We start from the raw sequence: 17,209 nt of genomic DNA on the forward strand, positions 1-17,209 counted from the left end.
GCCTTTTACTTCCATTTTTTTTGAGGCTGAATTGGCTCACAGGATTGATTGATTGGACCAATTCTCACCAACACCAACCGATTTACATCAGAGCCAATACTGGTTCAGGCCAGAACTAGTTCGGCTGGTTTTGTGCCAAATTAATGCTGAACCAACCAGTTGTAGTCACATAGATTATTGGTAGTGAGAGACAAACGGTAATGTTATACAGCTTGAGTGGGCCTAGTGGTTAAGAGCATATGTTTCCTTTTAAGAGGTCAGAGGTTTGAACCCAGATGGGGGTAGAGTATGTACACCTCCATAGACTTTAGCAGTAAAGTCGCTGCACAGCAGTTGGTTCTTCTCCCACAACAAGGAGGTCTCATACACCAATTTGGTTTCTGGCTTGGCCATGACCTTAAAATTAGATTATTCTTATTGTTGTTACAAACTGTCATTTCTTTGAGAAGACAAAAACCAGGAAGGCATACTTATTCTTCTATTAACTAGAGTAGAGGTAAGGGGATGGATATAACAACGAGAATGAGATATACTCAATTTAATGTTTAAACACCCCAATATACTGCCATTTCTTTGAGAAGAGAAAAGCCAGTAAGGTATACTTATTATTGTTCTATTGATTAGAATAGAGGTATTGGAATAGAGATAACAAGCCAAATCGAGATATTTTCCATCTAATGTTAAAATGCCCCAAATTACTGTCATTTCTTTGAGAAGACCAAAACCAATAAGGCATCCTTCTTATTGTTCTGTTGACTAGAGTAGAGGTATTGGAATGGAGATAACAAGCCAAAACGAGATATTTTCCATCTAATGTTAAATTTAAAAATTCCCCAAGTTACTGTGATTTCTTTGAGAAGACAGAAACCAATAAAGCATACGTCTTATTGTTCTATTGACTAGGATAGAGGTATTACCATATTGGAATAGAGAAAACAAGCCAAAACGAGATACACTCCATCTGATGTTCAAATGTCCCAGATTACTGAAAGAATTACATCAAAAAGTGTCTTCCATGCAATAATCGTGTGCTACAAGCTATCTACTCCAGATTTTATACTCATAAAAATAACTCCAAATCAAATTAAATCATGTTGTATCTTGAACAATGACTTAAATATCAAATGGGCTTTGTTAAGCGTCACAATTTTCCTTCTCTATGCATGTAAGTCTGTATTGTCTTCCACATGAATATATAAATTGACAGCATGAGCATGCCAATGATCTCATAGTGCTAATTTTTTTAAGCTGAAATGGTTATCTTTTGTATTGGAAATCTGCTGCAGTTGTACTGTACATCAGGTTAATATAAAGCAGGGCTCTTCCAGATTACAGAAAAAATTTCAAGAAGTCCCAAAAACACAAAATTACTCCTTAGCAGCTGACGAATTCTTGCTGTTCTATATCTATACGAATTCTTGTGTATGGTCTAACGAACTGTACCGATGAAGGATTATGGTCACTCAAACAAGCCTCCAAATTGGCTCCCACAGGCTGCTAGATAATCTGATCCAAATCTGCCCCAAGGACAAGGATCCAACACACATCACACTGCTGTTTCAGGTCTGCAATATTGCTGTTGTGACTGTGACTGGTTAGGGCATCTTGGACTGCTGCAACAGCCCCTAAATAGTCACCCAAACAGCCCTCCTTGGCTGCAGCCTACACTTGGAGAGATGCTCACCTGATTTGATGCTGTTCTGGGCATGAACAGCCCTCAATATACCCTACGCTGCCCTCCAACAGTGAGGTAGGGCCTGCGGCCCACCCACAGCAATCTACGCTGCCTCTCCCAAGGCTTCTCCACCCAAGAACCACCTCAAACAGCCCTGAAACACATCCTCCCTGTTTCGGCCTTCAAGAACAGATCCTCGGCCCTGCAACCAGCACTTTGGCCTCCCTAAAACAAGCCTCAAACTGTCCTTCGCCCTCCTGTCCTTTGTCCTCTTGTGCTGCGGCCCAAAACAGAGCTATGTCTCTCCTCCAACAAGTTCTTGTTGGCTGTGTGTGTTGCACTTTTTGGATGATTAAAATAACATGCCATCACCCTCTTTTTATAGCCTAAAGAGGGGCTCCAACGAATAGATGAAGAGACACATCTATTGGACTAATTTACATCAGGCCTACACGACTTGAAAATCAATAATTAATTGTCAACTTCATGAATTCATTTCTCCACTTCTACATTTCGGAATGTGATGATTCTCGAAGCGTTGGATTCTCCTTTCTGCCCTCTATCGTCTCATGCCATCACATGTAGAAATGTGCCTCCGGAATTGCCCCAAACACGATTGGGTGCAAAACCCCATACTTGGGTTCCAAGCCCACAAGTGACTCTTGTGGCGCTTTTCCCTCCAAACCCTGAACCCTAGGGTTTGGAGTACCTCCCAAGCTACACAAATCAACACTCCCTCTTAGCGAGTGAAGCAGGAACTTATTGATAAACAGATTTATTTGTATAAATATTTTATTAAAAGATGAATTGACAGATGATGACTGATTACAATGGGGTTCCTGGCTTATATATCGCCATGGGCACCCTTTGGGGAAAGGGCATGATCTTATGATCATGCCCTTTCGTCTAATTTAATTTAAAATTAAATAATAAACCTAAAACTAATTAATTTTTACATAACATTGCCTTCCTCTCGAAAGAATGCTTTGTCCTCAAAGCATACGTAACGAAGGATGTTGTTGACAAAATGCTTCATTCTCCCAAGAAGCTTCTTCTTCGGGTAAGTCCTTCCACTTGATCAGATATTCCTTGATAGTACGATATCGAAGCTTTATTTCTCTAGTAGACAAAATACCTTCTGGTTCTAAAATTACTCTTCCCTCATCATCTAAGGATGGGAGCGTTGTTTGCGCTGTTTGGTTGTTACCTAGTGCCCCTTTAAGGCAAGATACGTGGAAGACGTTGTGAACACGACTTGTCTCTGGAAGGCTTAAACCATACGCAACTTGGCTAATCTTTTTGTTGATCTGATAAGGTCCATAAAAATTCGGTGCCAATTTATTTTTTCCTTTCTGTTTTAAGGATAATTGTTTGTATGGTTGGAGCTTAACAAATACCCATTCTCCAACTTCAAACACTCTTTCGGTTTTGTTACGGTTTGCTTGTTGCTTCATACGATTCCTAGCATTATTCAGGTTTTCTTTTAATATTTGGACGATTTTTTGGGTTTCTTCTAGTTGATCTTTAACGGCAGGTAAATTTGTTTGGAGTCTGGACAATAGCTAGATCCTTTCATTTCGGGGGTTCATACCCATATAGAGCTTGAAATGGCGTCATTTTTGCTGATGTATGATAAGTGGAATTATACCACCACTTAGCAAGATGTAACCATTGAGCCCACTTATTTTGTTTTTTTGTAGCATAGCAACGTAGGTAGGTCTCGAAACATTTATTGACAACTTTTGTTTGGCCATCTGTTTGAGGGTTCCTATATGGCTGAACAATTCCTTCTAGAAATTACCTTTGAACTTGGCATCTCTATCACTCACAATGACTTTCGGAAAACTGTGTAACTCACATATATTTTTGCAAAATATTTCAGTGATTTCTTTTGTTGAGTATGATTTCTTTATTGCCATAAAGTGAGCATATTTGGTGAGTCTGTCGACTACTACGAAAATATCGTATTTGCCTTCAGATACTAGTAATCCTTCGATAAAGTCCATCGAGATTTCTTCCCATTTATGATTTGGAATGTTTAAAGGGTGAAGTAATCCTGGAGTCGTAATATTTTCACTTTTATTCCTTTGACATGTGTCACATTCTGCTACGTACCTCTGAATATCACGATTCATTACCTTCCAAAAGAAGGATTGACGTGCATTGTAGTAAGTCTTAAAGAATCCTACATGTCCAGCTGACGGTGAGTCATGTGATTCCTTGAGTATCCTAAACTTAAACTTAGAATTTGTATTTAGATAGATTCTTCCCTTGTACCATAGGATATCATTCTTCCACTCAAATTTTGAGTTGTTGGGAAGGTTATTGATTATTGCCGTTATTTCTGGATCCTTGGCATACTCACTTCAAATTTCGTTAAGTCACTCAGGAACAACAACCGAAATTGCAAGTAGTGTTGCTTCTTCATCTTTCCTGGATAAGGCATATGCTACTACATTGTCTTTACCTCTTTTATGTAGTATTTCCAAGTCAAAAGCGACAATTTTTTCAATCCATTTTTGTTGTTCTTCGGAGAGTGTTTTTTGTTGAAGGAGATGCTGGAGACTGTTATGGGCTGTTCGGATAGAAAACTTACTTCCCAAAAGATATTGCCTCCACTTAGCTAGTGTGTGCATGATAGCGAGCATTTCTTGGTTGTATGTGGATTTGAGGCGTTTTCTTTTGTTGAGCTTCCTACTTTCAAAAGCTATTGGATGTCCTTGTTGCATTAATATTGCACCTATACCGAATCCGGAAGCATCACACTCAATGATAAATGGTTTAGAAAAATATGGTGTTGCTAATATGGGAGCATTAGACATAATTTCTTTTAATTTTTCAAAACACCTGCCCGCTTCTTCATCCCATAGAAACGAATTCTTCTTTAAAAGATTTGTTAGAGGTGCAGTTATATGTGCATAGTTTTTAATAAATCTTCGGTAATATCCAGTCAAACCTAAGAACCCTCTTAGCTTGGATATATTAGCAAGTTTGGTCCATTCTTTTATAGATTTGATTTTATTAGGATCCACCTTTACGCCTTCATGGGATATAATGTGTCCAAGGTATTCTACTTCTTCCTTTCCGAAGGTGCATTTGGATTTTTTTGCGTAAAATTGGTGTTCTTTAAGTAATGTAAGAACTTTGTCCAAATGTTGCAAGTGCTCCTTCCAAGTTTTACTGTAAATTAGAATATCGTCAAAAAATACTAATACAAACTTTCTAAGATGTGGACGAAATAATTCGTTCTTGAAATGTTGTTGGAGAATTGGTTAATCCAAACGACATTAATTTAAATTCATAGTGACCTTTGTGTGTTCGGAATGCCGTTTTTGGTATGTCCTCTAATCTGATTCTAATTTGATAGTAGCCTGATCTTAAGTCCAATTTTGAGAAATACTTTGCGCCATGTAACTCATCCAACATTTCGTCGATAAAGGGAATTGGGAACTTGTTTTTGATTATTATTTTGTTTAATCCTCTATAATCAATGCATAGCTTGAATGAACCATCTTTCTTCCTTACCAACACTACTGGAGCAGCATAAGGACTTTTACTTTTCGAGATGATCCCACACTTTAAGAGGTCTTGGATTAATCTCTCGATTTCTGTTTTTTGGTGATGTGGATATCGGTATGGCTTGATGTTGACCGGGTTTGATCCTGCCTTGACTTCTATTGTGTGCTCAATTTCCCTATTAGGCGACATCTTCATAGGTAGGTCTTGAAATACTTTTTCATGCTTCCGAATTAGATCTTGTATCTCGGGTGACTCTTCACTGGTCATATTTGCAGATAACATTTCTAACTGATGACATTGTACTACATAAGCGGGTGCTCCCTTTTGAATCATCTTCATCATCTGAGATGATGATACAATTTGATTTTCTGGTGCTTGGAATCCGTGTAATTTGTACTTTTGACCTCCCCATTTGAATTTTATAAATTGTACGTGGTGGTTGGCGGCATAAGTACCCAAAGCTCGTAGCCATTGGATACCTAGGACTACATCTACTCCTCCTAACGGTACTGTGAAAAACAGAGACTCTAAACTGAAGTCTTGAATCTGCAATTTAACCTTATGGAATTTCCCCACCTTTTCAATCTTCTTACCGTCAGCCACCATCACCTTCATGTTTGGTAAGGGAAATGAAAAAATATTGAGTCTCTTTGCCACGGTTGCATCTAAAAAATTGTGTGTGCTACCAGAGTCTATGAGAACCACCACATTGTTCTTCTTTATGTGTCCTTTTAACTTTAAAGTCTGAGGTTGTGATATACCTGTCATAGCTGATAATGACACTTGCGGTATACTTTCGTCATCTAATTCTGGTGAGAATTCTGGGGCATCTTCTGTATCTTCTATGTCAGAATCTTCACTGTTTGAATCATTGGTTGCTTGACAATTATATAGGTTCTTTGGTTCTTTTCCTTTAGCACACCTATGTTTGGGGTCGCACTTCTCACCACAACGCTTGCATTTACCCTCTTTTATCCTTTGTGTTTCCACATTAGATTTTTCATTTTCACGTCGATGTGGTGGAACCTATCTTGTATTTTTTACGTCTGCATACTGAGGTGTTCTTCGTCTTGAATATGTTTTTTCGGATTTTGACCAAAATATTTGTTCGAATTTCTTTTCGGCTGTTTTTGCTTTTCGTCTTGCTACTTCTATTGATGAAATGTCATGCATCTCAAGTTCTACTTGTAAATGGGTTTTGAGTCTCGAGACGTATGATTGAATTAGACGAGATTCTGATAACCCAGGTATTCGTGTTACTAAGGTCTCCCATTCTTGAGTGTATTCGTCCACACTTCCTTTTTGTCGTAACTTGATGAGTTTTGAAAAGAACTCTTCTTCTCTTACACCTTGGAATCTTTTAAAGAATGCATCTTTAAATTTTCTCCAGCTAATGACGTGTGTTGTTTTTTTCCACCACATATACCAATTATATGCTTCTCCTTCCATTTTCATGGATGCGTGCCTGAGCTTTTCGTCATCGTCATTGATGTCATATATCTCAAAGTATTCCTCTGCTTTATTTATCCATGCAACATTGTTTTTTTCGTTTCCATTGAATTTAGGCATCTCGACTTTTGCCCTTCGCTGGTATGTTGCTAATGGTTGAGCGAAAAAGGGGTGTTGATTGGTAAAGGTATCCTAGAGTTGCTTGTTTGTAAACGCTGTGTTACTCACTTCTTGGTGGGGTGTCGCTGATTTTTTTGGGGATTCAACTTTTTCATGAGAGTCTGTTGACTTTGTTGAATCTGATGAGATGTGCTCTTGATTTTCTTCATTTTCTTTTAGTAGTTGTGCGGGTGTACAATTTTCCTTTTTACACAGAAGTTTCAGCATTGTTAAAGCCTCACTGGTTTCTACTTCTGTTTGGGCATGTTGGTTTTCCATCTTTATTTCTATTCGATTTGTCGTATCTTGAAGATTTTTGATTTTGTCAGCTTGATTTTTGATATCGTCAGCCTGCCTCTCAAGCCTGATATGGAATTCATCTAATCTTTTACTGACCTCATCGTGGTTGCTATTTACCTTATGCTCTGTGTCAATCAATTTTTTTCTGAAAATCAGCCATTGTCATTGACATTGAGCGAGTATGTGGAGGCGTGTATTTATCTGCCAGCTTAAATTTTTTTATTTTATTTTATTTTTTAAATAATTAAATTAAATTAATTAATTTAGTTATATGACATAGGTTTTTGTTGTTGTTGTTTAATTTTTATTTAAATTAATTAAATTCACGTTATATATCTATATATATATATATATATATATATATACTTATATTAGATTAAGTTATATAATTTATATAACATATATATAAATTAATGTTATATATAATAATATAAAGATATATTATATATAATTAACTGAACAGGTATGTTGATTGATTGCTGGACTTTCGACGATTCAAAAACTTGAAGAATATTATCGCAGATGTGGTCGGACGGTGGTGTATAACAGGGAACGATGGAGCCACGAATGACGCCCGACAGGGAGGCAACGGGAGACGCGGATGGACATAGTGGTAAAATAAAAATGATGGGAGAGCAGCGTGGAAGGGGTCGTGGAACAAACGGAGTGGCGACGGGTTAACGGTGGGGATGAGTACAACAGAATGGCAAGGAATATCGGATGGAGTTGATGAACAACGACTTGGTGAAAGATGACCGATTGCAAAACAACAAAGAAACTGTGCAGCGGAGTGTCCAGAGAACCGACCGGCTCCGATACCAGATGAAGCAGGAACTTCTTGATAAATAGATTTATTTGTATAAATATTTTATTAAAAGATGAATTGATAGATGATGACTGATTACAATGGGGTTCCTGGCTTATATATCGCCATGGGCACCCTTTGGGGAAAGGGCATGATCTTATGATCGTGCCCTTTCGTCTAATTTAATTTAAAATTAAATAATAAACCTAAAACTAATTAATTTTTACATAACAGCGAGAGAGGTACTTCCAAGACTAGGAAGTAACTCGTCATCGTCATCACTGCTCGCAAGACTTGCCCAACTCCTAGTGCTCACAATAGCAGCCATCCCTATACGGTGAACTGTGCCCTTCTCGAAAGTGTCGTTGTCACTGTTGGAAGCACCCTGCTTCTTCTTCTTATCCTGTAGCGTCTTCCACTCTCTCCATGATTCCTTCTTGGTAGTTGTAGGAACACCCTTGCTCCCGACTGACCACATGCTCTTTTTGGATTGCAGAGTCTCCCTCTGAATCTGCAAGCTCCCTCTCGAACTTGACTCCCTCTCGAACTTGACTCCCTCGGAGTCTCTGGAACCTAGACCTTCTCGGGAAGGTGTACCTTCTTCTCGGGAAGCTATACCTGCTCCTCTGAAGTTTGCACCTGCTTTTGCTTCTCTGGAACCTGCACCTGCTTTTGCTTCTCTGGAACCTGCACCTGCTCCACCTGCTTCTTTCCATGATCCACAGGCTTTCCCGTCAACCTGTAGAGACCATGCTCTCTGTTAAATTTAGGTATGTTCTATGCTAGAGCAATTTATTTCAATTTTCACAATTATCTTTTTCCAAATTAGCAATCACATTAGCATTAAAGTAAACTGCAGATAGAACACAAATATAAATCGCAGAAGACAAGCCAAGACAAGAGGACACAAGATGTGGTGCTAGCCAGGGACAAACCCCAATGTGGGGAAACCCTTCGTCAATTCTTCTTATATGATCTTCAATAGTTTAGCAGAGAGAGAGATAGTACATATACATCAGAAGTCAACATTTTGACTTATCAAAATAAGAGTAGAGATCTTCTCTAAGAAGATGTCACATGAGGTAGCTGATTTGAACTTAGGTGAAGGCAGAGTGCTTCAACAGATCCTCTAAGGTGACTCCATCACCATACTGCACCTCACTGTGCTGCACCACATCATCATGTTGCACCCGTCACTGTGCTGCACCCATTCATTGAGCTTCTCTTGTCACTGAGATGCAACCAGTCATGGTTGTACCCATCATGGTGCACTATGTTGCATCACTCACAGTTGTACCCATACATGCTGCTGTACATACTGCCTCCACTATGTTGCAATCATTACAGTTGTACCTATACATGCTGCTATACATACTGTCATCATGTTGCTGCACTAATTGTCACCTACAGCCAACCAAAACAGCTTTTTCCCTTACCTTAAAACTACCCACATCAAACTCGGCCTAGTTGTAGCATTTAACAACCCTCCACCCAGTCACTAAGAAACCCTTGCTATGATGTTATGGCCTATGGCCTAGCACAGAGCAACTTTGAAGTAAATGTCCTCAAAATAGTTACATAAACATCATTAACGCAACAACATTAAGGAGCAGACTTAAACGCTTTCCTTTACTGTATAACTATGGCTTATCAAACAGTCCTTAAGGCATGCCTATATCAGCTTCCTTTATCACATAGTCACATACAACAAACATGCATCTTAATGTTGTGATAAGACATTTCCTTGTTGTGTTATAGGGCTAACTTTGTTGCTTCATTGACAGTGGATGAATGCTCCCTTAGGATTGTGGATAAGCGCTGCTTCAGGCAGCGTATTAGGGCCTTCATTAACAACATATTAAGGCTTCTTCTGGACTGCGTATAAGTATCTCTTTGACAGCGTATTAGGACCTTCCCTAACTACGGATTAGGGCCTATATTAGCTGTGCATAGAACCTCCTCTTAGTTGCGTATTAGGGCCCAGTTGTTGCGGAATAGGATCACTGTTTAGCTGTGAATCAGGGCTCAACAAACTGCGGATTAGGGCACCTTAGGACATCGTATAAGGGCCTATTTAACAATGAATTAGGGCCACACTTAACTGCGGATAGAGCTACCTCGTTGACTGCGTAGAGCCTTCTCTTTTAACTGTGCCTTGATCTCGTATAGAATAGTGGTTAGGGCATCTCCCTTTAGGTCAGCGTTTAGACTTCTTCTCTCCTCAATGACAACGTTAAGGTCTCTCTCAGAATGCGGATTAGGGCATGGCATATTTCATTTGACTGCGTCCAGATGTTCCTCCTTTGACTGCTGCCAGACTGCTGCTAGGGCATCCTCCTTACTGCGGCTAGGGCATCATAAGACTTAGGCCAACATATACTCTTAGGATCTCTCCTCCCACCAAAACCTAAAGACAAGTGGAGAGGAAGAGATCACAAGAAGAGTGTGTCCAAATGACTTGCAAGCCATCCCTTTTTATACTAAAGTGTTGAGCACAAGTGGGGTTTATTTGGTTGCTGGCTAAACTTGATGAATTGCCTTATAACACAAATAAATTCATAACTCTATGAATACTTATCGGAATCGGATGATCTTTAGATCAATCCTACACCTCTCGATGAGAAGGATCCAAGAAAAATATCAGTGGCCATTAATAAGATGACCCACATGGAGTTTGGCCCTAGTTGCCAATTTTAACACTCTCTAACTCCAAGCACAATCCCGTTGGAGCTAGAGCCTCTGGGCCTGAGTCTTGCCTTTCCATCTTGGAAGAAGACCTCAAACCCCTTCCTCTCGATCATTGAGATGGAAATCACTCTATATCTGAGTCTTGGTACAAACAACACATCTGTTATGAAACTAGCTCAAGAAAAAGATAGAAAAGATAGATCCACGCCTTAGAATTTAGCCTCTTCGAGGGGGCAACCTCCTTTACATTACATAAATGAACAATTCTTGGATGATACAAATGAAAAGACCTCATATCTATATATAGGAGTCTAAGGGGTCATAACATAATCAGAACCGACATAACAATAATAATGTAAGGGCACAATAATAACAATAGTGGGCTTCTATGGGGCACAATAGTAACAATATGGGCACTACATGGGTACATCAATATAATAAGTGGGTTGTACTAATAACAATAAGGGGTTACACTAGTAGTATAGGGGCCTAACATGCCCTTCTCCTTCAAAAAGCATTGTCCTCAACGCTTGACTAGTTCTTGATGCTTATGTATAAAATTTTTGTCCTCCCATGTGGAATCTTCAACGGGTAAGTTCTTCGACTTGATGAGATACTCTGAAATTGATCGATTTTGTAGCTGTCGGGTTCTTGTTTCTGTGACTGCTCCAGGTTCCAATATGATGTTTCCTTCCTTTTCAATTTCTGGCAATATTGTTTGAATTGGGATATTTTGCAACTTTTGAATAAGTGGCCATACTTCTTCATTCTTCTTCCATTCATCCCTTGCTTCGTTTATCCAATCTGGTTGGATAATAGAAATAGCACAAAACAATGCTTCCACATCCTCATCCTTGAAGAATCTTCCCATTCGGTAAGGTCGCCATTTTTTAAGTGCATGTAGTATTTCCAACATTTCCTTCTCATAAATAGCTTGCTTGAGATGTAGTAGTAAAAATACCCAATCACCTACATCAAAATCTTTTTCACTACGATGTTGATCTACCTGTTGTTTCGTTTGATTTTGCACCAAAGTGGCGTTATCCTTTAAAAGTTGGAGAACTTGTTGTTGATGCTCGATGTGATCTTTCATTGCTTGAACCTTTTTCTTCTTGATATGTCTTTCTATCTCTAGAGTTTGAGGAGTGGCAATTTCTTCCAATCCTTTACAAGATATGGTCAGATTCATTTCTTGATGCTCGATGTGATCTTTCACTTGAACATTTTTCTTCTTGATATGTCCTTCTATCTTGATAGTTTGAGGAGTGGTAATTTCGACCAATGAATTACAAGATATGGTTGGATTCATTTCTTCTTTCTTGATGTGATCTTTCACTTCTTGCACCTTTTTCTTCTTGATATGTCCTTCTATCTTGAGAGTTTGAGGAGTGGTAATTCTTGCCAATGCTTTACAAGATATGGTCTGATTCATTTCGTCTTTCTCTGGGGTGGGGTCCTGGCGTATATCCTCTTCTTTTGGTGTTTCTTGATCCTTTTCTTCCTCCTCTTCATATTCTATGTAAAATAATTTCTTCTCAGCACACTTATGACCTTTAGTGCATTTGCTATCACAATTGTAACAAAGCCCTTTTTCTCTTTTTTCTTCCAATTGTTGTGGTGTAACCCTTGTAGGTTGTGGAAGGCTAGGAGAAACAACATTTCCATCTTTATAGTTGTGAGGGGTATGCTTCCCGGTTTCCATAATTTTTCTTTCCAATATGTCACAAAGCCCTTTTAGTCTTTCCAATTGTTGTGGTGTTGCTCTCAAGAAGGTGTTGCTCTTTGTATCCTCATAATGTGCTACCATTTCCTTCGTGAAAATTGACCACGTAACAAGTTGTTTACGAGAACAAAGCCCTTCATATTATAAAAATTGATTCGGTTCTAAATATGAAGATGCAATACATACCTTTTGTAACAGTGGTACACCATGTAGATCAAAATATTGCTCCATCTGAAGTATTCAATTTACCGGATCCTTGCCATCAAACTTCCTCATCTTGCTTTTTCTTGATTTTAGGAGCTTGATCTTGAAACGACTGTAACTCTGTACTTTTGAATCTTTACTTTTTGAAATTGCGACCTGTAGGAGCCCTATGCGTCCTCTTTCCAATGCCACCAGTCTGATCCAAATTGGATTCTCCAAGAAAGAGTTATGCACAATCTCCCAAGATGACCTGATTATAGACCCTTCCAGAAGAGCGAACTTGTATGAAGTGCCACGTGTCACTGTTTCAACCTTTAGCTCTGAAAAATATATACAAGAAACTACAATCCGTCCTCTTTCTGTACCTTCTTACGAAATTTCAATCTGATGCTCAGAGAGAAAGTTGAGACGATTTTCCCCAGGTCACCTGTTTGGAATGTAATTCAGGAGTCTGCAAAAAGACCAACTTCCTCAGATCATATCTCCGAAAATATAGCGCGAAAAGCTCTGAAATTTGGACCCGAGGTTCAACGCGATGTCTTCTCAAATGGGTTTTTTTCCAACTTCTGAAACGTAGTAGAAAAAAAGTTATAGCAAAAATGCCGCGATGACTTATTTGGAGCAGCGAAACCCTAGAATCCACAGCTCTGATACCAAATGTTATGAAACCAGCTCAAAAAAAAGATAGAAAAGATAGATCCACGCCTTAGAATTCAGCTTCTTCGAGGGGGCAACCTCCTTTACATTTACATAAATGAACAATTCTTGGATGATACAAATGAAAAGACCTCCTTTCTATATATAGGAGTCTAAGGGGTCATAACATAATCAGAACCGACATAACAATAATAATGTAAGGGCACAATAATAACAATAGTGGGCTTCTATGGGGCACAATAGTAACAATATGGGCACTACATGGGTACATCAATATAATAAGTGGGTTGTACTAATAACAATAAGGGGTTACACTAGTAGTATAGGGGCCTAACAGAATTACAATGTTAATTCACAATTTAATTCAAGGAAAAATTAAATTGGAATTTTTGGATTCTATTTTTAACATTTCTTGTTGCTATTTTCAACACTACCTCTCAACAAGAAAGGAATTCAACTTGATCCCGACCCTGAAACTTTGGAATGTTCTGCATGCAACACTTCTCTCTAGTGTTGTTTCTACATCAATTCCAGAAACAAAAAAACATCCAACTTGAATTGATCTAAAGATCATCCAATTTCGATAAGTATTCATGGAGTTATGAATTTAGTTGTGTTATAAGACAATTCGTCAAGGTCGACCAACAACCAAATAAACCCCACATGTGCTCAACGATTTTGTATGAAAGGAGATGACTTGAGAGTCATTTCTCACGCACACTTCTATCTTGATTTCTCTCCACTTGTCTTGGGTTTTAGTGGAAGAGAAATCTAGGAGTGGAAGCCCAAGACGTTGGAGGAAAAGAGGCAACCCTAGACGCAGATGGAAGGCAATCCTAGACGCAGATAGAAGGCAGCCCTAACGCTATCTTAAGGCAGCCCTAGACGCATATGGAAGGCAGCCCTAACACTATCCTAAGGCAGCCCTAACCTACGTTATCTCAAGGGTAACCTAGCTGCAGTCAAGAAAAGGATATACACTGCCCTAATAGGTCCTAGCCGCAGCAAAGTCATGTGTATTTCAGAGGATTGAGTTGCTGTTAGGAGGACCTAGGAGCTGGGCTAGAAGGCAGCAATACAAGGCCTACTTCAGCGAAGGAGAAGGGACGTTAAGGTCACCCTTGTGACTACTTGAAGAGGCAGCAAGGTCCGTGTGAAAGCCGCAGGCCTGTAAGTATTGTTTTGATGGTTAAAACAACCCTCTACATGGAGCTGTAGGTGTCTCCTCATCCAGCGAGGTCACCTACATTGTAAAGAAGGGGAGGCCGCATAATTCAAGGTAAGTTATGCGCTGATCGTTGGACTGCTATAGGTTACAAGAGAGTACCCTAACCAGTGACTGAATTCTATCCATGAACAATAGTACAGAGGTGTTGGATACTGCCACATAGGAGCTGCAATGTCACTAACAAATAGGACAATGGGACAGCAACATGTTGGGACGACAACTTTGATGGGACAACACCAATGACATGGGACAACAAGGTGACATAGTGCTGCCAAGATGCATGGGACAACAAGGTGACAGAGGGCTGGTAAGATGCATGGGACAACAAGGTGACATAGTGCTGCTTAGATGCATGGGACAGCAAGGTGACATAGTGCTGCCAAGATGCATGGGACAACTGGGCTACATAGTGCTGCTAAGACTATTGGGACAACAACAAGGTATAGCAAGCTGTGATGGGACAACAACAGAACCATGATACGACAATGGCACATGGGATAGCAGAGCATCATAAGGTGCAATAGTATGATGTGTACAACATGGTCATGAGGTCCAACATTGTGATGATGGGTGCAGAATGGTACAGCACGGTGAGGTGCAACATGATGACGAGATGCAACACAGTGATAGGTGAAGGAGTCACCTTGGAGAATCAGTTGAAGCAACATGTCTTCAACTGATCTCATGTATCTTCTTAGAGATGATCTATGCTCTCATCTAGATAAGTCAAAGTGTTGACTTCTGTTGTAAATGTACTATCTCTCGCTCTCTCTCTCTGCTGAACTATTGAAGAACATATAAGAAGAATTGCTCAAGGGTTTCCCCACATTGGGGTTTGTCCCTTGCTAGCGCCACATCTTGTGTCCTCTTGCCTTGGCTTATCTTCTGCGATTGATGTTTATGTTCTATCTGCAGTTTACTTTAATGTTGATGTGATTGCTAATCTGGAAAAGCTATTGAGCTAACTGTGAAAATTGAAATAAATTGCTCTAAGCATAGAACATACCTAAAGTTAACATGGTATCAGAGCTGAGGTGAAGACAAAGCCCAAGCAAGAGTGAAAGAGCAATCACCGAAGACTGTTGGGAAAGGGCAAAAGGCTCAATGGGTTCCTGATCCCTCTTCAAATTCACCATGGGTGAAGTCGAAGCAGAGAATATTATCTGAGTGGCGCAACGAAAGCATCTGATGGCCTACCTAAAGATCACTTCAATGGGAAGTCCGGATCTAAGGGTGGAAGGAAAGGCAGATGCCTTGTTTGTAATAAGTTCAACCATTATGCGAAGGAGTGTCCGAATGGTAGGGACACATCACTTGATGATGATAACAATCATTCCAGGGACATCTTCAATGATCGGAGGAATGATAGGTAATGCAGGTCATCAAGGAAACAACCGACTCTTCAAAGAAAGCAAGGAACTCCAGGTATGAAGAATCAAATGATGTTTTTGGTAAGATAAAGCAACATTATCTTATATTGGCTCTCTACTCCAAACTCTTTGGGAATTTGGCTTATTGTAGTGCTTCAAGGCACTTCATCGGATAGAAGGGTGCACTCTCTAATTTGGTAGAGATGGAAACGATCATGGGATTATACTTGGAGTCAATGCCACCTATTTCGAAAAGGGTGTAGGGAATGTTACCCCTCAATTGAATGAGGGTAAATCGATTCATTTACAAGAATCTCTTTATGTACCTGATCGCAAGAAGAACCTGGTGTCCATTTCGGCAATGGAAGTCAATGGTTTCATGGTGGCATTCATTGATGGAAAGGTACGTGTTTGAAAATAGAATTTTCAAAGATGCTTTTACTCATGGGTTCAGGGTTGGCAATTTGTATCAAGTTGCTGGAAGTCTATTGGGGACCATGTCAGTTGACAAATCTCATCTATAGCACCAGAGGTCTACTTATTATGAGGCCCTACTCGATGTGAGTCAGATGGTGACAGGGATGCCTAAATTCAAGAAGAGCATGAAGGTACATGTCTGAGATGTACCGAAGGAAAAATCTTACAAGGGGATCATTCCCCTCATGTAGCAGGTCAATAGATTTGGAACAACCCGAGGGGTTTGAGATTCATGATCGGGAATCTCATGTATACAGGTGGAAGAAAGCCCTCTATGGCTTGAAGCAAACACCCCGGTCTTGATATGAGAGGATTGACAGCTGTCTGATGAAGTTGAGATTCACTAGGAGTGAAGCCAATCCAAACCATTGCTTGAAGGTTGTGGATGATAGACCTCTCATACCGACACCTTCTGAGGACGATCTCTTTCTGGCAGGTGCAGACCCTCTCATTTGCAAAAGTAAGAGGGAGTTGGATTCCAGATTGGGAATGGTGAATTGCAAGCTCGTGACTACCTCGATGGAGCTTAACTTTAAGAAGTTATGTGGCAGTGATGTCGAACCAGATTTGCGAAATGCCTCTGAGTTTCATAAACTCATTCGCATTGATGTTCTTGGTAAACTTCTGTCTAGATATATGTTTTGCAGTTAGCATGTTGGGCTCATATTTGGTTGAGCTTCACTGGATTGGTGCCAAGAATCTTCCGAGATATCTTTAGGGCATAATCTCTCATGGATTGAGATACACTGCAAGAAATGTGAAGCTGCATGACTATTCGAATGCTGACTGGGCAGGCAGTGTGGAGGATTGCAAGAGCACTTCTGGGTGCTGGTTCTCTTTGGGTTTTGCTCGATATCTTGGATGAGCAGGAAGCAGAAGACGGTTGCTTTGAGCATCGTTGAGACCGAATACATAGCTACGAGTATGACCTCATGTAAAACTGCCTGGCTATGGA

General features: G+C 39.8%; 1 protein-coding gene across 4 annotated transcripts in view; it reads left to right on the forward strand.

The window, feature by feature from the left end:
* The window catches only part of RGTA1 (RAB geranylgeranyl transferase alpha subunit 1), a 136,684-nt gene that overhangs the window by 71,706 nt on the left and 47,769 nt on the right, over window positions 1–17,209 (forward strand). The gene's annotated exons all lie outside the window — the stretch shown is intronic.

Source organism: Pinus tabuliformis, chromosome X, assembly GCF_031772625.1.
Source record: "Pinus tabuliformis cultivar Carrire ecotype Pingquan chromosome X, CPIR1, whole genome shotgun sequence".
NCBI lineage: Eukaryota > Viridiplantae > Streptophyta > Pinopsida > Pinales > Pinaceae > Pinus > Pinus tabuliformis.